Here is a 25,221-nt window from a genome sequence, read left to right as displayed (position 1 = left end):
TGCGATAAACAAGATGATGACCTTGTTCCTCAGTAAGTGGTAGCCACTGCTGATAGGAAGAAGGAAACAAATATGTACCAATTCCAGATTAACTGGAACCAAATCTGTTAGAAGGGAATTTACTAGTGTACTTTTAAAGGAGAGGAGTACTAGCAGATGAACAGCCTGTATCAGAAATGCAAAGCAACCTCTAGGTGAGGTACTGTCAGTCCCTATCCTTCACAGGCCTAGAAAATGAAAACTCACTGTTTCTTCAGTCAGAGATATTATTAGGGGCTGAGGTTGGTAGAGCATTAGCCTAGCATGTGTGAGGCAGCATCACATATAAATAAAATAAAGGTCCATTGACAACTAAAATAATATATTTTAAAAAAGAGTTCTTATTAGGTTCAATCTGAAGTCACAGAAATTAAGAGCCAGAAAGAACCGTAAAGATAGGGTGGCTACAGAACTCATGGTCCACAGTGGGACACTTTGGAGTGGAAGAGTTGCTAGGAACAGTTGCTGAGGTGAAGTAGGTATATATGGCAACTGCCCTGGCAAGCTGGGTCTTCTGGTCACCCCACTAGAGGTCATCCAGACCTGTCCTGCCACCTTACAAATATGTTTTTATTTATTTATTTTAGGTGGTGGGGGTACCAGGGATTAAGCCCAGGAGCACTTAATCACTGAGCCATATCACCAGCCTTTTTTTTATTTATTTATTTTTTTATTTTACAGGGTCTCACTGAGTTGCTTAGGGCCTTGGTAAATTGCTGAGGCTGGCTTTGAACTTGCAGTCCTCCTGCCTCAATCTTCCAAGCCACTAGAATTTCAGACATGCGCCACTGTGCCTGGCACAAATGGGCATTTTAATGTCACAAAACACACCCTGCACATGAATAGGCAGTGTGACTACCCCACGCTCCCTTCTTTACTATCCTCCCTCCCTTAGTCACTATTTCACATCTTTCACATTTGCTGTCAAGAAGAGGCTAAAGGAGAGGCCAGAGAGTCAGAGACTGTGCCCTGCACACCCAAACCAGGATCCAAATCCTGGCTCTTGACACTTGTTCCCTGAGAAGACACAAACAAGTTATTTAAGATTTTTGAGTTCATTTTCTCAGTTGCAAAATGTTTAAAACACTTACACATACAAACATCAGGCAAAATATTTAGCATAAGTTAGGCAAGGAGTGAAAATTGACCCCATTGTATTTCCTAATCCTTTTGCCATCACAGCTAAAACATAGTAAGGAAGGAATTCCCAATGCAAAGAAGTCTGACAACACTTAATTACAGGCTCTTTTGTAAAACTTTATTTCAGAGTTGGCCTTGTTTGTTCAAAGTGGACTCACTTATTTGGTTCGTTCATCCATTCAGTGCACTTTCAGTAAGCACTTACAATGTGCCAGCTTTGTGGCAAAGTGGCATGTATAGCAAATCTGTACATGCCAAGTGATCTCTGAGTGGCAGTTAGGAAACCCAGAACCTATTGTACCATGCATGGATGCAGCTTCACCCACCCAACCAGCAGAGGGCTTTCTACCAAGGCGGGAAGCCTACACTTTATCTTCCCTCTTCTTTAAGTAACTTAATTGCTTTCCTTTTTCATTTTTCCTGCTTTCTCAATGGCTGAATTACATTGATTTCTTTTAAAAATTTGATAGGAGGGCTGGGGTTGTGGTTCGTTGGTAGAGCACTTGCTTCGTACATGTGAGGAACTGGGTTCGATCCTCAGTACCACATAAAAATAAATAAACAACATAAAGATATTGTGTCCATCTATAATTAAAAAATATTTTTTAAATTTTTTGATAGGAAAAATTTGGCCAGGTGTCTTTTTTGGTTTTGATGAAAAGTAAATTCAAGGATTCCAAGTTCCCTAAAGATTCCTATTCAACAGAGGCTTCCTGGACACACAAATGTCAAGTCAGTTTAAAGTGGTTCCTCCCCTGGCAACCTGACATCCTCCCTTCCTTCACTTGCAACACTTGGCATTTAGTGCCTGTCTCTGGAGCTACTTATAGCATATGCTCTTCCTGTAAATATTTAGAAATGTTCCTTTAATCGATATTACAACACAAATCCCTTTGACTTAAAATGGTGCTTCCTTTATTACAAAGGTGTGTCTTTAACAAGCTAATTAAGGTTAAGCTTTGGGACTTCACCTGCAAAGGGAGTCCTAATTAGGGACTTTAATATCTTTTTTTTTTTTTTGGTTGTGAGCTTTCATTAATACTTCTGAAATAGGGAATCTTAAATTCTCTCTAGCTTTGGGCCTCACAAAACCTAGTGTCTCCTTGTATGATTGTCTTCTTCAGCTTCTTAAAAGTGAATGTCTTAAAAGCGTTCTTAAGCCACCAGCTTCCTATGAGTGACATGAGGGCATGAGGAGAAAAAGGAGATGGCAAAAGTATTTGCTTCCTTTGTACTCCCAGAGTGGCCTGCAAATATTCTAAAATGATTTGGTCAATGGGCTGTCCATGTTGTATTAGAACCAAAGTCCCATAATGTGACCAGCTAGGAAAATATGTGTGACCTTTCAGGTATCTGGGAAACAAGTCTGGATGATATTAGACATCAAGCTCAAATTTACCTTCAATTTTGACCCAGGAAGACACCTGCCAGAATACCTGGATTATCCATCATGGACTTAGCATATGTATATTTAATCATGAGGGACTCCCACCCTTTTCCTGTTTTCTTTTTTAATAAGTTGAACATCACTCACCAAAAATGCTATTTTATTAGTTAAATTATAACATTATATTGTATGCATATACAAATGTAGAACAAAGAATCCTGCTATTATATATAATTATAATGCACCAACATTTTTTTTTTATGAAAACATGCTATGTATTTCAGATAGTTCATGGACCACATAGAAGCACATGGTTAGGAAGACCCAAATAATTTATGGAGCTATTGAACATCTACTCATTCAAACAATCAATAAATACTGGTTGAAAAACTATGATTTTTAAAGCATTGGTAAAGATATGTATTATATTCTAGAAAGGTCTAAGACCTAGTCCTAGATCCAAGGCTGGAAGTTGAAATTCTAGATCCAACCAAAATTTCCGCAGGTAGGCACAACACCATTCTACCACTGATTCTAGAATGTTCCTCATCACCAACATAGGGCTATATGGTTGGTCGTTCACATGAAAAGGGAGATGTCCCATTCACTGGCTCCTTAGCAATTTGCTTTTAGAGCAAAGGTAAGGATAGGTCCCAAATGGGACTATAGGGGGAAAAAAGGAAAAATATGTAACCTAGAAATGAAAACAATAATTTTATACTTTCATAACACTCTACCTAATTTATTTGCCTAAATTACAAACTTACCTACTGTCTTTTATGTTTCATATAGCCACCACTAATTATTATCTAGTATGTACTATAATTTGAGCTATGGTTTTTGCAAATATTATTGCTAATATTTCTATCTTTACACATAGAGAAATCAAAACCTGCATGGATTAGAGATTTGCCTCAAGCCACTTGCCTTGAGTGGATCTAGAATTCAAATTCCAAAATACTGACATTTCATAAAAAGCAAGAACATTTTAATAAACCAGGGTAAGGGAAGACCTAATCTGAGGTCAAGGACAGCAGGCTCAACTGGATAAATACAGATGCCTCCTGGAAAACTCCTTATTTTCCTCACTGGACCATGGACTGGCTCTAGTCATACACCAGTTATTGTCACCTGAGGCACATTGCTTCTTAAATGCAATCTAAATCTTTAGTTCTTTACAATTTAGTGGGTGGTTATAAACCTTACTTAAGGCTTTAAAAGTGGCATTTTATACGCATGCTTTTCAGCTCATCTTATCAGATACTTGCTACTTTTTAAGGTGATATCAAAGGAGCTGCTAAAATTCAAATGCCATTTCACTGAACAGTTGCAGGTTTCTAAAAGTCCCCATGGAAGAGTCAAACTGCACCATGAATAGTTAATTTGCTCTCTGGTGTATCTCCCATCCTTTGTACAGCTCATTATTTGTTGGGTATTTCTACCATTCATATCATAAAGTTGTAGTAATGAATTTCTTTTCTTATTCTCCATAGAGTTTGAAAAGCCATGTGGCTTTTAAAAATACCAAATAATAGGATTTTCTTTTTTCTTGTAAAAGCCCGAAGTAGACCTTGTGCACTGCAGTCAAACAACTTAGCACTTATTCACAGGGGAAATGAGGTTAGAGCAAAAAGACAGTCATATTCATATTCAACAAAATTGAAATAAGTGCCTCCACAATTTCAAAGTATTTTTCCATACATTACCTCATTTGTACCCCACCGCAGCCCTCTGCGGGAGGCAGAAACCAATCCTCCATGATACAGATGCAGGATTAATGACACTGAGATGTGGGGGTTGGTCAATCAAGATCTCACAACTTTTATGTTGGGTAAAAGGAGGCCAGGATTAAACCACTCTCTGACTGTTTCAGTCATGCTCATTTCATTACATTTTTACCCTTATTTTCCTCATTAGTTTGACAAATGTTAAGAAGATGTGGGATGAGCTCAGTTGAAGACTCAGAAGTTCAGTGCTACATCTTGCTCAGGTCCCAGGAGCTGATGTCTTTTTTCCTGCAGAGATTGGGTGCTGAGGCAAGTACTCGAAAACCTCTAGAACTAGGCAGAATACACCCAGTGGTGCATTTAAAATAATACCTCATGAGGATCCACAGAAAGGAAAGCTCCTGGAAAGCGGGTGGAGCCTTACTGTGCCACACTTGGAGGTCGCCCTCACCTCTGGCTTCGAATAGAGGTATTTCTCACAACAAAAGTGAAGAACTACCTGCACCAGAATCCCCAGCAATATCTGGGCTCACCTCAGACTCTTCAATATAGAAATCTTCAGAACCCAAGGAAATTGTGTTTTTAACAAACTTCAAGGTCATTATGATGCACATTCAGGCTCCAGGACCACTGTTCTACATGTTCTGCTCTTGCACCAGACATTTAAAATAGTATATTCTTATGAAAGAATATATGAAATAACATAAAGATGAAATCACCAAAAAAGTAGTTAGCACTGCCTCGGGTGTGCTGCTTATCAGGATGCTATTTGTCTCTAAAATACCTTCCTTTAAAATTATCTATCAGATAAGCTTTGAGGATATTATGCTAACTGAAATCAATCAATCCAAAAGAGAGGGGTGTGGGGAGAGAGAGAAATATTGCATGATTCCACTTTTATGAGATATTTTTTAAAAAATCAAATTCATAGATACAGAAAGTTGAATGGTAGCTGCTGGCTTCTAAGGGTAAGGGAAGAGAAGATATTTATTTAAAGGAAATGGAGTTCCAATTTTGCAAGATGAAACAGCTTGGAAACTAAGTTTATGTGAATACACATACTGCACACTTAAAAAGGGTTAAGACAAGCTGGCACATGCCTGTAATCCCAGCAACTAGGGAGGCTGAGGAAGGAGAATCTCTAGTTCAAGACCAGCCTCAGTAACTTAGCAAGACCCTATTTCAAAATAAAAAATAAAGGTCTGGGGATATAGCTCAGTAGTAAAGCACCTCTGGGTTCAATCTACAGTTCAGTTACCCACCCCCCAAAAAAAAGTGCTAAGACAGTATATTTTATGTCATGATATTTTTACCACAATAAAAGGAAATTTTATCTACTACCAAACTGATGATACATTCTCTCTGCCAAAGAAAAATCATGTAGCAAAAGCACTGTTCAGATCTGGCCAGTGGGAGTCAGCACTCTGTATTGACTATACGTTCAGCACTTGCAAAGGGTGGCCTCTATCTGTGCCATTTTCTAATGAGTTCTTGTAAACAATTTCAACCCATGGTGCTCTCAAAAGGTGACAACAAGGATCCCGCCTAACAGAAGAAATATAGGAGATTAACTTTTTGGATGGTTAAAAAAAAAATTTAACCAGGTCAAATGACTTCAAGGAAGTGGTTGGTAACAAAGGGAAGGCATCCATCCACAGGGATTCAGGGTGAGGAAAATCCTTTGACTTTATTTTACTTGTTTATTTTTATGTGGTGCTGAGGATCAAACCCGGTGTCTCACATGTGCAAGGCAAGCACTCTGCCCCTGAGCTCCTGCCCCAGCCCTCCTTTGACATTATGAAGGGTATCATAACCATCTCGTCTACCAGGGATGATGGACTAACAATTTTGACTAGTTGAATCCCCTCAACAATTTTGAGGAGATTCAAAGAAGAGAAAATCCAGCAAGAGGCATCAGCCTTCTGACTTGGCCAAAACAACTTGCTGGTTTGGGCTCCCCGGTCAGGGCCAATGGCCCTTGCTTTGACCATTAATTATGCCTATCGGTCTTTTGTTGTTGTTGTTTTTGCTTTGCCACCATATCACTGGGGTTGAGTGAATCCAAATGTTAATAAATGTTAATTATGGATTTTAAAAAATCAAATCAAAACTGCACAAACTATGAAAAAAAGCAAATCATGAAAGCTCAGAAGCCTTCACCCTTAATCATTTCAAGGTTAAATAATGATCAGAATTCTTTTAGTTGGAGTACTTATGTTGCATCTTGATGTTTGACTGTCATATAAATATAACTATGTTATTAGTCTCTATTTTTCATTGCAGATGAAATTGATGCATCTTTGTGTGGTGTAGTCTGACATAGTAAAATTGTTACTCTCTAGGTAGGATATTCATAAAAATGTAATTACCGTAATCAGAACAGTCTTTAAGCTGAGGAGCAGGGACCGCAGATCCATGATTGACAGTTTTCAATCACATCTCATACAATAAAGAAACTTCTTAAAGCAGCCTTGGGATCCTTAATAACCTGCAGAAGGAAACTATTCCACTCCAAAAACAAAGAGTAAAGCTGGGCATGGTCGTGCACATCTATAATAGCAGTGACTCAGGAAGCTGAGGCAGGAGGATCCCAAGTTCGAGGCCAGCCTCAACTAAGTGAGACCCTGTCTCAAAATAAAAAATAAAAAGAACTGGGGATATAGCTTAGTGGCAGAGCACCCTGGGTTCAAACCTAATACCAAAAAGAAAGAGAGAAAGAAAAAAAAAATGTGCTGTGAGATGGTAATGAGGACTCAAGTTGGCCTCCTCTGCCTGGCTTTGGGCATGATTAGAGAGCCTTTTAACATATTTCATTTGGCTTACCCACCAACAGGTATAACAGCAGTGCTTTGTGCTTTTGTGCTGGGAGAGTGCTTCGATCACCTTGTTGAAAGAAAACATTATTGACTTTAATCCATCTATGGTTTTCCCTCTTGAACTCCTAGCTTGCTAGAGGAACAGCTGTGGAGTTGCTGCACAAGCAACATGCCACCTGGGGAGAAGGTAGCAAGTACCACCTGGGGATTCCAGTCCTGATTGCTTGGAGGGTCCAGTGTTTTGTTGTTTGTTTGTTTGTATATTGTGGAACAAGGGACTGATTGAACTCAGGGGCATTCAACTGCTGAGCCACATACCTGGCCCATTTTTATTTATTTGTTTGTTTGTTTGTTTGTTTTTAAATATATATATATATACATATATATGTATATATATATATTTTTTTTCGTTGTAATTGGAAACAATACCTTTATTTTATTTATTTTTATGTGGTGCTGAGGATAGAACCCAGGGCCTCAACATACTAGGCGAGTGCTCTACCAATGAGCCACATCCCAGCCCTCTTTTTTATTTTTTGATTTTGCGACAGAGTCTGGCATGTCCAGTGTTCTTAATATCCCAAATGCTTAATAGAGATACCAGAAGATATGTTGATGGCTTAAAGAAATAAAAAACAAAATGAAGTCAATAAGGCTCTTCATTTGGAAGATGAAGATAAAAACATTAAAATGAGGAAAGAACTTTGGCTTTAAGTCCCACTCTCTCAAGTTATTCAGTAAAGTTCTTTCCTTGCCCCTGAGTGAAAACCTCCAACATCCTATGACTTATTTTTTATCATTCTTTGGTAATTAAAAAATCCCACACTCACTTTATGTTTCCAATAGTCTTACTGAAGAAGTATCCAGTCTTGTGCAATAATTCTCTACTTTGTTTTAGTAATGGCGATTGAACCCAGGGCTCTGAACCACTGAGCCGCCTTGCTAAATTTTGAGTCTGGCTTTGAACTTGGAATCCTCCTGCCCCCAAATCACTGGGATTATAAGCATGCGTCACCGTGCCCAGCTGTAATAATTACTTTTTAGAAATAGTTGAAACTTCTCCTTTGCTCATCTGGGCTTTCTGCAGCCACGAAGCCATTTCTTCTTTGCCTCTTCCTTCTGCTTCCAACTCCCTGCCCCATTTTACTCACTGTGGTTTGTTCCAGGCTCAAAGGTGGAAGAAGAGGAAAGAGGGGAGAACAGTGCTTAACAAACTGGTTTCTCGTAAGGTGGCTTCTCTATTTCTGGGCCAGGTACAATATTTAAAGCTGACATTTCCTTGTGTGGCATAATTTCATTGGTTCTTTAGAAACACTTCCACTCCATAGCTGCATTTCTGGAGGTCTCTCACCTGACCCTCTCTTGATCAGCTAAAATTCCCTCAGCTCTGTAGCAAAATTGTAGCTTCCCCTTGTTGAAGCCTAGCATCCCTCTAGGTGGCTCTTTTGGATAGGAGCTAAGTTTCACCTACCCCCACCCTAACCCCCTCCCTCCCTTTATCTCTCTACAACCAGCCCTGGCCCATCCAGTTTAGTCACCTCTCCTTTAGCTGTTAGTTGAGAATTTTCCAGGAGAGAAACTCTCTTCTCCAGGCAGGAGCCAAACACCAATCTTCAGTGCCCTAAACATTCTCCAAGTGGCAGGGAATAGTTCTGGAGGAAGTCCTTTGCATGAGAAAACCACTTTGGGGTGGGGGTACTCTTCAGCCTGTCCTCTCCCAGAGAAAACCTCCTCACAAGTTTCCCCTCCCATCTTCTCCCTCTGATGTGTGTGTGTGTGTGTGTGTGTGTGTGTGTGTGTGTGTAGAATGGCTCTTCCCAGCCTTGACAGTGGTAGAGAGAACTGCACAAGCCCCAATACTCCAGGCTTCCCCCAGCCCATCACTCCCAACACCACTGGCCTGGCTCTTACTCCTCAGGCTGCATCTGAACTGCTTGGGAGCTCAGTGGGCCTAAACCTGGGCTTAGGCTAATATCCCTTTTGCTGCTATGCTAAGCCCATCCTTCAGCGTGGCCTCTCTAAATAATGAAGGCAAGATTTTGTTCCATCTACTTCACTTCATTGAGTTTTTCAATTTGTTCAGAATCTGGAAGAGGAAGAGAGGTGCCATTTGTCTAGCCCCCTCAGAGAGCCAACACCTTTATACCTTGAAGGTAGGCAGGGAAGATTTGAGTCATGTTACCATTTTTTGGATAACCCCTTTGAAAATGTCTTATCTTTCTGTGACACCTCTTTTTGGCTTGTCATATATATTCTACCTTGGTGACTTGGTGAGAACTTCTTATTTAATATTCTGAAATGTGTCATATGGGGAATAACTAGCTAAAAGCTTGTAGAGTTTTCTTGAGAAGTAACCGATTATAGCAACTATTTGAGGACATATATATAGAGAGGTGAAATGAAGATATTTTAGATAAAATTTAAAAATACTTCAAGAAGAAAAATTACTTTCAAGGAGACTCAAATTCTTCCTTGGCTTGGCCAAAGACTAGTAAGTCATTCCATCTTGCTAATTTTGTCATTTATAAAATAAAAGGTTTAGGCTGAATAATCTCTCAGGTCCTTTTCCAACTCTTACCATGAATCTGTGAGATCTAGAAAGGAAATGGGAGACCATGTCCATTGCCAAGTGAGCAAGATTGGTGACACAGGCATGGAGGTCAATAGCACAGGCCCCTTGTGGCAGGCAGGAATGTGGCCCTTTGCCTACTCAGTCACAAACACTTATGGATTCATACATTTGTATACTAGGAAGTACTTGGGGATGTAAGATGGAATTCTTGACCCAAGAAACATATAAACATGAAGGAGAAGTTAGACCGATCATAAATATTGCTAAAACAAAACATGCTCTATTTACCCCACAAGCATTTTCCAAGCACCTCCCATTCTGTGTACAAAACACTGCAGTAGTGTCATAGGAATTGTGCTTGAGGTGCAGTGAATCCTTTCAGAGCACCATGGTTCTCTGTATAGGCAGACCTAAACAGCCCATATGAGGGGGGATGGGAAGCACAGGAAATGCCAGATGACAGTGCATAACCCCAAATCTGCCCTCATACCTTGGCCCTGTGCTTCCCAAGATGAAGACTGAGGACATTTCAATTGGGAAATGATTGTGGTGCTTCTTTTCCATTTTCTTTCTTTTTTAACACATGGTTATTAGTGTGGATTCACTCTGTTTACGTTTGACTACCTCATAGAAAAACATGTCTGTAATATACCTGGTAGTTGTAAAAAGGCTCCCGTAAAGCCAGAGAGCCAGATAAATATATGTTATTATTCAGCTGTCCCAAGCCAGTCTCCTTACACCCAAGGACTGTCTGTCCTCTCCTAAATTTTATTCTCCTATTCTTTCTGCATAATCAGGGATTTTCAAAAATCAGGGAAATCAAAGTTATACCTTCCTAAAAAAATACCTTTTTAACAAAAAATCTTTATATCATTTCAGATAGGCTTTTAAACTATGGACGAAGAAGATAGTTGCAAATGTATTAATCTGGATCAACATTCCATCCAGGTAAAAGTTATCTGTCAAAAAAGGTCCACAAATATCCACAGAGCACCTCTGTGATATAGGCGTGGTGGTGATACCTGTATTAAGTACCATGAAAGATACCAGAGATTCTAGCACTTTCTCTGCCCTCAGCATCCAAGACACAGTGTCAGAATAAATGGTGAATCCACTACCTGTCCCATCACCTATGGAAAGCAAGCTGCCCTGTGGGCTTTGATCATACCTTTTGCTCATCTTTAATATCCAAAGATAAACCCCAACCTGCCTTCTTCCCTTCAGTGACTTTTCCAAGACAAGTTATATTCAATTCCTTGAATACGTTACTTTATACATTTTTAATGCATAAAGTATGAATTTTAAATGTATAAAATGTACTGTGATGATGGTCATTCAATTCACTTGAAATTCTGATTCAGGTAGCTTTTCATAGGGAGTTAGAATCATGGCTTCTTTGTCTAATTTTAGTATTGATTAAACCCCTTCTCTGCAGGATCCCCAAAGAGACAGTATTCCTGGTCAGGTGCATTGGTGCATGGCTGTAATTCAAGTGGCTTAGGAGGCTGAGGCAGGAGGATTGCAGGTTCAAAGCCAGCCTCAGTAACTTAGCAACTCAATGAGACCCTGTCTCTAATTCAAATACAAAAAAAGAAAAAGAGCTGGAGATGTGGCTCAGTGATTAAGTGCCCCTGAGTTCAATCCGTGTGTGTGTGTGTGTGTGTGTGTGTGTGTGTGTGTGTGGAGAGAGAGGGGGGGGAGGGGGATATTTCTACTCAAGACACGCGGAAGGGCTGGGTTGTGGCTCAGTGGTAAAGCACTTGCCTACTACGTGCAAGGCCCTGGGTTCGATCCTCAGCACCATATAAAAATAAATAAATAAAATAAAGATATGTGTCAACTACAACTAAAATATATTTTTAAAAAAAGACATGTGGAAAAGTTGCTTATTGGGCAAAGAAGACAGGATACCACTACAGAGAGATCCAAGCCAATGAATGGAGTGGGAGAGACCTCCAAGTGAGTTAAGATGTTGAGATGCACTGTGCCAGGGTATAGTGATCTAACTTTTCTAATTAGACCTCAGGGCAGGTAGTCTGGTCCATGGCCTGATAATAGGACAAACCATTTGATATCTGGTCACAGTAAAAAAAACCAACAAAAGCCAGCAGCTGTTCAGAGTTTAAGTCATGAACAATGAATCTCTGTGAGTTGAGGGACCCAGTGGAGTGGGTGGGAAGCCTGCTGATGTCATCCATTTAGGAGCCAGAGCTTCCTCACCCAACACAAAGAAGGGTTGTTATGAGGTCTTCCTGGAACCAGTGCTGTCATCACCTTGTTGTTTGCAAGTCACAAAGGTGCAATCTCCTGACCAAAAAACAATGAAGCTTTGCTTCCAAACAACACAGTCTGGGAATGCAAAATATCAGGAGCTGGAGCAAGAACAGGGCAGATCACCAGTTGTCTTTTTCTCTTCCAGTTCTATAACTGCTTCTTTCATAGATTTCAAAACACACCATATTTTTAAAGTTCAATCCTCATTCCTCTGCTTGTTAGCCTTCTGATTCAATTTGAAACTTGGGAGCTGTTTTGCTGCAAAGGAAGATATTCAGAAATTCCAATTCTCCTACTTAATAAGAAAGTTATGTCCAGTGTAATGTAATAGGAGATAAGTTTCCCTTTATTGCCAACACAAAGTCAGCTCTCAGTTATGTGCTTTGAGAATAAGCCTTGGAAAATATTTTAATTCTAATTCCTAGCAGCAACACAGAAGTTTCTAAGCCTCCATCTCTACTTTTAAATTGCTGTGTACTTTTTAAACTTATATCCTATCAAAATCTGATTTTAAAATATAGCATCATAAGTTAATTTTGATATTTCCATGACTTGGGCTATCTGAATAAACACTTTATTAGAGTATTTAAGAGCTCAGTTTTAGGGGAAACTCAAGGCCAAGGTTCGCAAGCTTCTCCCCTTCCTCCATATCAGAGTTTTAAATAGTAAGCAGAAACATAAAATAAATTTATTTGAACATACTTGCTGTGTCTTTTAGGTTGTTGTAGCCACAAACAAATAAAAGTGGACTAAACTCACAATCTCTTAGAGGAAGTCTGGAGGTAGGGCATTTGTGGGTTTGGCTCTGTCTACCACTCCCATACATTCAGTTTGAAATTTGGGTTTGTTTACAAGGGAAGAAATTCAGATCTAGAAATCCCAATTTTCCTCCTTAATAACTCTGAGGTTCAGTGACCTACTAAGGACCCAGCTTCCTTCCATATTTCCAACCCACCCTGGGCACATTGGTTTTAATCCTCAAGTCTGCACCAGAGGGTGAAGATGACCTCTGCACAGTCAGCACCTTCACACATCGTCTAAAGGCACAAGGTGACAGTATCTTCATTAAGAGAAAAAGCTTCCTCAAAACTATCCAGGCTTCAAAGGAGTAAGTAACTGGTCAATCTCTAAAATGGGAGGTGAGCTCCATGAGCATATAAAAATGTGTGGGCAGGTGGGTTGGGGAGATGGCAGTTGAATAGACACAACTAACAATATCTATCTTAGGGAGACTTTAGAAAAACTCCAATCATATGTGCTGAAAATTAACAGATCCTTCTGGTTATTTTCCAGGGAGATGATATCTGTTAAATGCGCTTAGAACCAGGTAACAATTTTCTCCTCAGTTAAAGCCATAAAAAGGAGAAGGCAGGTCTGAGGGGGTATACAGCTTGATGGTTGAATTGAAGGGTTGGTCAATAATAAAGAAAGAAAATCTTCTAGACAATGATAATTAGTTGCTGTTAAGATTGCAAAAAGAGGTCTTTAAAAAAAAAACCTTATTTGCCTTCCTTTGAAAATATACAAGGCATCTATGAAGCATTTTTGCAAAAAAAAAAAAAAATCAGCTTACAGAAAGTACAGGGAACAGAGGAACTTATTAAACACCACCACAGGAGAAAAAGTCAGCAAAACCCAGACTCTATAGGACTAGTGATCTGATTTCAGTAAATAAAAGATAAAGACATTTCTAGATTAAAATATATCTATGAAATGCAACATTTAGACCTTGTACAAATCTTGACTCAAACAAACCAATTGTAAATAACAGGAAATTTAAACCTGAATAATTGATGATAGTAAGGAATTATTATCAATATTTTCATGAGTGGTAAAGGTATTGTGGTCATTCTATAAAAGAGCTCACGTCTTTTAGAGACATATGCTGAAATAACTATAGGAGAAATGATATGACATCTGAGATTTACCTCCGAGCCCTCACAATAGTGCAGCAGAAGTGGGGCAGTCAGGGTGGTGGAAGTGACTGGCTGTGAATGACAGTTGGGAAGTTGAGTGATGTGTACATGGAATTCATCATGCAATTTTTCCTGTTTTTGTTTACTTCAAAATGACAGTTTTTGTAGATTTAAAAAATAAGAGATGAGAAAAGGTTAAGAAAAGAAGGAAGACCTACTGCAAACTATACTGACTCAGTCATCCATTTGAACCAATGGACTTCTGCTGGGATTTTTATGGTCCAGGGCAGGAACTGACAGTGATGGATACTTGAAATTCCTCTAGACAGGCCTTCTGCAATTTTTTTTTTTTTGAGGAGGGGGGTTGTTACCGGGGAATGAACCCAGGAGCACCTCACCTCTGAGCTACATCCTTAGCTCTTTTTTACATTTTGTTTTGAGATAGGGTCTCATTGAGTTGCTCAGAGCCTTGCTAAGTTGCTGAGGCTGGCTTTGAACTCTCAATCCTCCTGCCTCAGCCTCTCGAGCCACTTGGATTACAGGCATGTACTATTGCACCCAGCTGGCCTTCTGCTTCTTTAAAGTGACTCAGTCAAAGATGTTTCAAGGGAATACTCACAACAGTAGTCTACACCATTATTGTGAGAAAATGCAGAAAAGCATTTCTGATTATTCCAAACCCAGCATCTTCAAATAAATATCTTTATTCCATTTAAATAAATGTTATCAAGTTATAAAGTGTTAAGTGCCCTTGAAGTCCTAAGTAATTTTTAGATTTTTATTTTTTGATAAAAATAAAATTCTAGTACTCTTATCCTATATGTTGTTGTTAAAGTTAGTGTCTGAAGACTTATAAGTATTCACTTTCAATAAAGCCTCTGCTCATTTTGAGAAGGTGTAGCATGGTACACTTAGAAATAAGAAACTTACTTTTTAGATTGTTTGCTTGCTATAAATATGAGCAAATTAAAAAATTAAACTTTTTCAGAGTGGTAAGCCAACTTTGCTCCAATATGACTTAATTATTTCTACTTTCCAAAGACAAGAAAACAAAATGCAAAACATACACACACCCAAAATAGACAGACAATATTCAAACTTTTTTAAAAATATGAATGGTAAAGATCCCCTCTTAGCTCCAGGTTGCTTGCAAAACAACAATGGGCATAGTCCCCAATAAAACATCTGAACCACAGCACAAAACTATGGTTTGATACAGGTAGGTGTTCTCCTGACTACATTTAAGCATTTCCTAGACTTCTGCTGTAAATCATTTTCACAGTAGCTCAAGATGCTAGTTTGGCGGAAAAAAAAAAATAACTTTAAACCCTATCCCACCCCATTATCCCATCTCCCAGAGGGAGGGAGGGATGGAGGGAGACAGAGAGAAATGAAGGAAGACACTGGAGGTCAACTTAATCACCAATGGCCAATGACTTAATCATCCATGCCTATATAATAAAACTTCCCAAAAAACCCAAAAGGATGAGGCTCAGCAAGTTTCCCAGTTGGTAGACAAGAATGCATTCATGAGATACATGAGTGGCACACCCCAGAACTCCATGGGCTCAGAAGATCCAGTGCTCAGGACCCATTCAGACTCACCCTGTGTATTTCATCATCCAGCTGTTATTTGTACCCTTTAATATATTCTTTGTAATAAATTGGTCACAGCACATTTGGAAAAAAAAAGATTCTAGTTTGGTTTTTACTTCTACCACAATGAGACAGGGACAAGAGTTGGGGGGAAAAGTGGGATGTAAGTAGCCCAGAAAAGACCATAAGGGAAAGAAAGAAATAATACCTATTTTGGGTATTTTTCCACCTCTGGGTACTTACTTTCTGATTCCATCCCTCTTCATTCCTACCTAGGATTCCAGTGCTCTCAGGTCTTCCAGCTTCCCTGAACCTCTCTTATTTTTGCCTCTTATTAAATGTTCATTGCTCCTTATTCTTTTGGTGTGATCTATTCTAATAGTTATAAAAGCAGTCTAATTGAACTACAGGAGTCCCTCATTAGCCACACAGGATCCATTCTAAGCCCCTCAGTGGATTCCTGAAACAGAAGCTAGTTCCAAACCCTATACATACTGTACCGTGTTTATTCCCATTAATACATTCCTATGATAAATTTTCACATTTCTACTTAAAGGAAGCACTTCAGGGCTTCTCTTTGACATATACAAATTTCCAGTTTCACTAATTTTGTGCTTTGGGACAATAATGGTCCCAAAGTAAAATAAGGGTTACTGGAACACAAGCATTATACACCACAACAGCAGATCTGATTACCAGGATGTCTAATAAGCAGCTAATGGGCTGGCAGCATATACAGCGTGTATGTTTTGGACAAAGGGATGATTCATGTCCTGGAAACTGCACTGCATGAGATTTCATCATATTGCTCAGAATGGTATGTAATTTAAAATTTATGAATTGTTTATTTCTAGAATTTTCCATTTAATTATTTTCAGAAGACAATTGACCATGGATAATAAGGTCATATTACTGTACCTCTAACAGACATTCTCAGCTACCAGCTCACAGTCCTTAGGGCCTATTAGCCTCATATTCTCTCTCATGGAATGCCCAAAAGTTGCATCTTAAAGAAGTAGGTATTCACAGGCCTTGCATAACAGAAACCAAGGAGAATGAGAAGAAGTTTCAAATGTGCCTAATCATTCTAATTAAAAAAAAAAAATTAGAAATGAACCTAATTATGATGTATAATTATAAAGCTCTAATAAAAAAAATTAAAAGTGTAGCCTGGCTAAGTATTTGGGAATAGGAGTGGTACAAAGCAACAGAACAAAGGACTAGTAGGTTTTGCTCTCTCACCTCATGAAAATTTTCACAGAAAAGAAGTTAAGACTTATGCTTTAAGAGGCACATAAGAGGGCTGGAGCTGCAGCTCAGCAGCAGAGCACTTGCCTAGCATGTGTAAGGCACTGGGTTTGATCTTCAGCCCCACATAAAAATAAATAAAATAAAGGCATTCTGTCCATCTACAACTACAAAAAAAAATTTTTTTTAAAGATGCACATAAGAAGGTTCACGTAGTTTTGATAGTTTCATAGAAGCATTTTTTCTTCCAGAAAGTCAATGTAGCTCATGATTTCCCTATCCATCTCTTTTTATGCCCCCATTGAGATAATATGGATATATTTTTTAAATTTTAGACTTTCAGGCAGGAAAATATTTTTACAAAAGTGATTTCTAAACCTTACTGGTCATCAGAATGACCTAGGAATTTTTTTTAATAATCATTTTTAATCTTCCCCATCCCTGTTGAATCACATTCTTAGCCAGGGTAGGAGAGGTGCTATAAGAGTCAGAGGTAGGAATTTTATTTTAAAAAATAAATAAATATATATCACTGAGCCACATCCCCAGCCCTTTTTAACATTTTATTTTGAGGCAGAGTCTTGCTGAGTTGCTTAGGAATTCACTAAATTGCTGAGGCTGGCTTTGAACTTGCAATCCGCCTGCCTCAGTCTCCGGAATCACTGGGATTGTAGGCCGGACCCTGCTTATCTTCAGAGATCAGACAAGATTGGGCACCTTAAGGGTGGTATGGCCATGGAGTGTTTTTTAATTCTCCATGTTAATTCTATTGATCAGTCAGGCTTGGGCATGACTGTTGAGAGCACAGAAATTTCTACAGTACCTGCTAAGCTGTACCTCTAACTGCTCAGAACCACATAGAGAGGGAAGAAAAGACTTTGTGAGCTGTAGGGTGTCCCCTGCCTGGCAAAGTTCATCTGTTCTCTATTCTCAGACCCCTAGAGTCTGGACCGTCCAATTCAGCTGTTTGCACTTCTACAAAAGCCAGTGATCCCTCCTGTAGGGGAAAAATAAGAAGAGGAAATAAATTCATTAGAACCCTAAGTATCAAACAGCTAACTTCTTTACTTTCTTGGAAGGTTGGTATTAGCTCAATTCTGTAGCTGAGGAAGTGGCTAGACAACTAATGTTTAATTTTGCTAGGTTTTCCCTGTGGGTAGTCAAGGGGGACGAGGGTTAGAGTCCAGTGTGATGGGGTGGGCTAGATTATTGCCATAGTAATTTATGCCCTTGTAGTAATTTATAAAGTAATTTAAATGGTAATTTATATAGTAATTTATGTCCTTGTTTCTAGGAATAGAAGAAAATTTGATTTCCCCCCTCTTTTCCTCTTGGGAAGTCCCTCACTCCTGTTCCAAGGCACAGGACATTTATATGCTCAAGTGTAAGAGTTTTAAGAACTTTGTGTTCCAAAAGTTAACCTGGAAAAGGCCCCAAAGGAGTTGTTGACTCCTCAAAATAGATGATAGATGATAGATAAATAGACTAAAAAAATTGGATTATTCTAAAAATAGAGGAGATGTAAGACATTGTTTCTGGTCAGAGACAGATATGCCTCTCCCCAGAGAGATGGAACCACCCCACCCCAAGTTGGAAAGCGGTGTGAACATCTCCTGCACTCAGTGTGTAGGCAAATTCAGTTTTCCCTCCACCATACCTGCAAAGGAGCAAGGAACATGCCACCCTCAGCAAACCTCGAAGTTGTCCCATCTCAAAATCGGACTCACAGGAACTGCAGGAAGTGAAAAGAAACATTCATTGCAACCTCTACTGTTCCAAGATCACTTTTTTCTGGGACCCATGAATCCTGAGAACCTTCTGGTTGAGTCCAAGTAGGAGCAGAGGCGGCCCTGTCCAGCACGTTTCCTCCTGCCCCTGCTGTGGAGTCATGGAGCGTGCTCATCTGCTTACAAATTCATGGCCTGTCAAACATCTTATTTGTTATCAAAATAAGGATCAAATAGGATGAATGAAAGAAACCAGATGTGAAAGTGCTCAAGCTGTTTATGTTCCATTTATGTGAAGTTAGAAAATAGCTGAATTCACCTGTGGTAATGGAGGTTCATACAGCAAGTATCTCTGGCCAGGTATTGACTGGAAGGCACCAGGGAGCCTTCTTGGTGCTGGAAACCTTCTTTATCTTGGTCTGGATAGTAACTGTGTTTCTAAACCAGGCTCATCTCCACCTGATGCCCAGGAAAAGCCAATCCCTCAAGTGCCCAGTTTTGCAAAAGAGAAAGCATTTGAATTCTTGAGTCAATAAAGCAGCCAACCAAAAGGAGATTCGAGTCTATGGACTCAAATCCACCTCCCCAAGAACAGGGTCTGCGAGTATTTATGGGGTGGGTAAAACAGGGGGTCGTGGTACATGTGTGAACAAACTTCATGGCACTGCACAGAATGCAGGGTCAGAAAAAGGCAGCATTAGCCTGGCCTGGGGGGGACACCAGAGGGTTGCCCATCAGATGCTTTCTGCAGGTGTAGGTGAGAAAGATTGTGATTTTAAGTAGTTAGAGCCAGACAATGCTTCTTTCTCAAAATTTCTTTTTAGAAAGCTTATAGTGATTATTACCACAAATTGAGCAAACCTAGAATTCCAGCTATGGGGAAGGCTGAGGCAGGAGGATGGCTTGAGACCACGGTTTTTAGTTCAAGGCCAACCTGGGCAATATAGCTAGACCCCAGCTCAAAAAATAGTTACCAAGGTGACCATGCTTCAGAAGTGTTATCCAAAATAAATCTAGCAGGGGTCCATCAGACTTTCCCTGAGTGAGTTTTGTGTGTGTGTGGTTCTTTTGTTTGGAGGTACTGGGACACAAACATGGGGCACTCTACCACTGAGCAACACCCTCAGCCCTTTTTATTTCATTTGGAAACAGGGTCTCACTTAATCACCCATGCTGGCCTAGAATTTGACATCCTCCTGCCTCAGGCTCCTGAGTACCTGGAATTAGAGGAGTGTGCCATCACACCTAGCTCCTGAGTGATATTTAAAAGAAAGGATGTGCTCTTTGATTTTAAAATGTTTACTGGGAAGAGAGAATAACTAAAGCTTCCTACAGGGGAAAAAAAAACAAACAATTGTTAATTTTGTTATGAACTCAGAGTTCCACAGGTGCACACATATGTAAGAAGCCATTGAGCTGTACACATAAGATCCATGGACTTTACTGTTAGGTAAATGTTACCTCCGCAATAGTAAATACATCATAAAGCAAACAAGCCAATAAATGAACACAGATACTAAGTAATAACCTAGAGTGGCCTGCCTATTATTGGGGTCATTTTTCCCCTCTTGCTGACTCAAGCCTGTTCCAATTCCTAAAATGAACATAGTTCCCTACCCCAAAATTGCATGAGAAATTTAAAAAGCTAGAGAAAAACACTCAGCCCAAGAATCCTCATCCATGGTGGGCATGCGGCATGGTGTTTATATGCAGGATAGCAGAGCCAGGCTCTGTCACTGGTGGTTATGACCTTAAGCAGCTTACTTAAAGTCTTCATTCCTCAGTTTCTGGATCTGTGTAATAGGCTTAATAATCAGGATTAAACAAGTTTAATCCATGTAAGCACACTCAGAGATATCCAATACTATTATACACCAAGCCATAGTAAGGATTTTACCAGGATTACCTGCTATAATCCTTGCAGCAACCCTCTAATAGATACTGTCATCCCCATTTTACAAGGGAAGAAACTAAAGCTCAAAGAGACAATGTTTGTATATTTAGCCAAGGGCACTATCAGGGTTTGAAACTAGGTCTGTCTTGTCTTTTTCTGTTAGAGGACTTCCCTGATGATAAGTGGGATCTTCCCAACTTCTGCTTCCTCCTGGACTGCCCTAGTATTAACCCACCAGTAATCTGCTTCTCTCCTGTGGCCTGTGGCTGAGACTGGATCACATAGTCCACTCTTCTGGAAACACTGTAGTCCTTTGTTCTGTTGGAGCCCCAGGTACACAACTAGTCTAAATAATAGATGCCCAAGTGAGCTCTTAAGACTGTATCCCCTTCCATTACCCTCCCCCGATTTTTTATTTTATAATTAAAGGAGGGAAAGTGGTGCTTTTAAAGAACACACAGCACTGGAAAAGAGGAAAATGTGCTACTATCAGAAAAGAAAAAATAAAGTTTCTGGTAGATAGAAATTAAATAAAATAAATATCAACAAGAGTTGGGGGGGGGACCCAAATTCCAAAATTGGCTGCAGAAAATGATCCTAATAAATTTTTAAAATAATGGAAAGACAAGAGCAAATCCAGAGAGGTTCCCAACTCAGAAGAGCATTTACAACAAAGACTCTGAGTAAACCATCAGGATGATTTATTAAAATCTATTTTCAAAGCATGGAATCCATGGCCTTTTTTTGCCCCTCAACTGGCAGAAGGAAAACGATCAGTAGTGATTAGCTTGAGGAGGGCAGAGGGCAGGGAGAGGGCACCAAAAATGCCTGGGAGGAAGTGTTACTTCTAACTCCACAAGGAGCGTCATGCATATGACCTGCCCCCAGAGTGAAACCCTCCTTACTTTAGCACCATGGCAGGGAAACCTGCAGATGTGTGGGTATTAGTTTTTTATCTCTGCCAGAACAAAAGACCACAAACATAGTGGCCTACAACAAGCCACATTTATAGTCTCACTGTCCTGTAAGTCAGAAGTCTAACACAGACCCTGTGGGGCTAGAATCAAGGCCTGTGGAAGGTGCATCCCTTCCTGGAGACCCCAGAGAAGATTTTTCCAGCAACTGATGTCCACCCACATTCCTAAGCACCTGGTTCTTTTTTCCATCTTCAAAGCCAGCAGTGTTGCACTTTTCTGGCCCGCCTTCCTTCCTTCTTTCCTTCCTTCCTTCCTTCTTTCCTTCCTTCCTTCCTTCCTTCCTTCCTTCCTTCCTTCCTTCCTTCCTTCCTTCCTTCCTTTCTTTTTTTCTTTCTTTCATAGTTTTTTATTGTCAATGGACCTTTACTTTGTTTATATGTGGTGAAGAAAATCAAACCCAGTGCCTCACACGTGCTAGGCAAGCACTCTACCATTGGGCTACGATCCCGCCCCATCTGACCCTTCTTTCACAGTTCCATCTCCCTCTGATAATAGCCAGGAACATTATTTTCAAGAATCCTGTTTGTGGGCCCAGATGAATAACCCAGGATAATCTCCTCAGCTACAATTCCTTTAATTAATCTCATCAAAGTCCCTTTTGCCATGTAAAGGAACATGTTTACAGGTTTTCAGGAATTAGGGGCCACTACTTTGCCCACCACAAGATGCCCTTGTATCCTGGTTGGCAGTTCCACCTGAAGCTGGAGTGATGTCCCTGGGCAGAGGCAGCAGTGGCCTAAGCCAGCCCATTTTTGCAGGGTAGCCTTGGCTGTTTCCCTTGATTCCTATTGGTTTCCCAATTCTGATTCTTAGCCTTCTGGTCAACTTTGCAAGCACCCAAAAAGCCTATCAATAAATTATTTTCCTGCATAAATTAGCCAAAGCCAGTTTTTGTTTATTTGCATTTGTGGTACTAGGAATTGAACCCAGGGCTTGGTTCATGAAAGGTAAGTACTCTGCCACTAGGCTACATCCACAGTCCCCCGGAGCCAGTTTGACTGATAAAAATATCCTACTGCCTGTTCCACACCCATTTATCTTTAAATAAATGCTTCCTGTGGATTCCCCCACAGACCTACACACAACTTACATTTTTGCACTTATAGGAAAGGTCTGTTAGATAACACTCCTATGCAAAAGCAGGTAAGACCCATGCTATTTGTCTATAAACATTCACCTTGTTCTTCATTTAGAACCCAGGATCACCAGGCATTGATGAAAATTAACACCCTGAGCAAAAATAAAACAGAACTGTCCTAGGAGAAAAAGAGATCAGAACAAAATCTTAACACTATAAGAGTTTATTTGGTATACTCAGGGATTTGAGAATCATTTTGCCTACACACAAGAGCATTTATTTAGTATATAAGAAAGAGATCTTCTTTTTAACAACAACCTTCATTATTTTTATTTTTATAGGGCTGGGGATAGAAACCAGAGCCTTGCACATGTTAGGCAAGCACTGTAACACTGAATTACACCCTTAGCCCCCGCCCCAATAAAAATTTTAACAACATCCATTTTTTAAATTTTTTATTCGAATTTGTTATACATGACAGCAGAATGCATTACAATTCATATTATACAATAGAGCACAATTTTTCATATCTCTGGTTGTACACAAAGTATATTCACACCATTCATGTCTTCATGCATGTACTGAGGGTGCATCTCATTACACCATCTTTTTTACCCCCTTGCCCCCTTCCTTCCCTTCCCACCCTTCTGCCCTATCTAGAGTTCATCTAATGCTCCCATGCTCCCCCTCCCAACCCCACTATGAATCAGCCTCCTTGTATCAGAGAAAACATTTGGTATTTGGTTTTTGGGGATTGACTAACTTCACTTAACATTATATTCTCCAACTCCATCCATTTAAAATCAAGAATTAATAAATGGGATGGGTTCAAACTAAAACGCTTCTTCTTAGCAAAAGAAACAATCAGTGAGGTAAATAGCCTACAGCTTGGGAGCAAATTTTTACCACTTGCACATCAGATAGAGCACTAATTTCTAGAATATACTAAAAATCATTAATTTCTAGAATATACAAAAAGCTAAGCACCAAAAAAACAAATAACTCAATCAATAAATGGGCCAAGGACAAGAACAGACACTTCTCAGAAGGTGATCTACAATCAATCAACAAATATATGAAAAAATGTTCATCATCTCTAGCAATTAGAGAAATGCAAATCAAAACCACTCTAAGATTTCATCTCACTCCAGTCAGAATGGCAGCCATCAAGAATACAAACAACTATAAGTGTTGGCGAGGATGTGAGAGGAAAAGGCTCACTCACACATTGCTGGTGGAACTGCAAAATGATAAGCCAATCTGAAAAGCAGTATGGAGATTCCTTGGAAAACTGGGAATGGAACCACCTTTTGACTCAGCCATCCCACTCCTCGGTCTATATCCAAAGGACCTAAAAACAGCATACTACAGGGACACAACCACATCAATGTTTATTGCAGCACAATCCACAATAGCTAAAGTGTGGAACCAACCTGGATGCCCTTCAGGAGATGAATGGATAAAGGAATTGTGGTGTATAGACATAATGGAATATTACTCAGCAATAAAAGAGAATAACAACATTCATTTTTGAAGTTTAAAAATAAACTGTTTTTAATCAAAGGAAAACACAGAGAAATAAGCATACCCGTCTGTATCATTTTAGAAGCTAAACAGTACTAGAAGACTTGTGATTAAAACAAATCTCTCATTCCTCCCTTCCCAACACCCAGTTCTATCCCTATAGTTTCACTGACATTTTTCTCCATATCTTTAAAAAACTATATGCTTGGGCTGGGGATGTGGCTCAAGCGGTAACGCGCTCGCCTGGCATGCGTGCGGCCCGGGTTCGATCCTCAGCACCACATACCAACAAAGACGTTGTGTCCGCCGAGAACTAAAAAATAAATATTAAAAATTCTCTCTCTCTCTCTCTCTCTCTCTCTCTCTCTCTCTCTCTCTCACTCTCTCTTTAAAAAAACTATATGCTTATATTAATTTTCTTTATTTTTATTTATTTATTTTGGAGCTGGGAGTTGAACTCAGGGCTTGCACATGGTAGGCCAGTGCTCAATCACTGAGCTACATCCCCAGCCCCTATGTCACTATTGATTTGTCAACTTTAATCCTTGTCTTTCAACTTCCCTCCAGGGTGAAAAAATGTTAAATATCTCTCCCCTATCCCTTCATTTTTCTTACTTCATGGCTAGTTATATGTAATTTTTTGTTAAACCAATGGTCAATGTTACCTTAAGTCAATATCAATGTTATTCACTGCACCAAATAACGCATTGCAACCTCTTTTCCTCCACCTGCTTTCATTTTTTCTGAAGTTAATAATTGCCTCATTTTCTCATTGGCTTTGTTTTTCATCTACCTATTGTCATTTTTTCCCAGTTTTTCAGTGTATCTGCTCTATACTAACCAATTCTATTTTTTTGAAGCTAAGAACACTTAAGATTCTTTTCTCTGAGCTGCTTCCGGAGCCCTCTCCCTTCCTTCTCAATAGCACAGCTGTTCCCTTGAGGTTCTGGGATATCCCCTCCAGCCACCTTAGGGTTCTCCTTGATGCTTCCACATCTTCCATCTTCTTGTTTAATTTCCTTATTTTAATGAAGTAGTTCTTCTAGCTTCCTTTACGAAATTGCAGCATATTATCATTCACAGTTATTTTCCAACCAAGGCCAGAAACCTGCACAAGATGAGGACCCAAGTTAGGGGATTTGTCTTGAAAGAACAAAGGTCAGCCAGCCACCTTCTCATAGCTAGGTGAGACCCAAGGCTCCGGGAAGCCTCACACCCTCGAGGAGCCCCAAGCCTCAGTGGAGCCTCAAGCCCCCAAGGAGCCTCTCCCCCATGGCACTCAGGTCCACAAGAAAGAGACCTTGAA

General features: G+C 39.7%; 1 long non-coding RNA gene across 1 annotated transcript in view; it reads right to left on the bottom strand.

The window, feature by feature from the left end:
- LOC308631251 overlaps window positions 1-25,221 on the bottom strand; it is a 930,091-nt gene that overhangs the window by 865,792 nt on the left and 39,078 nt on the right. The window lies entirely within an intron of this gene.

This window comes from Spermophilus citellus (genome assembly GCF_964194105.1).
Source record: "Spermophilus citellus genome assembly, chromosome: 11".
Lineage (NCBI taxonomy): Eukaryota > Metazoa > Chordata > Mammalia > Rodentia > Sciuridae > Spermophilus > Spermophilus citellus.
This window is presented reverse-complemented; position numbering and strand designations above follow the sequence as displayed.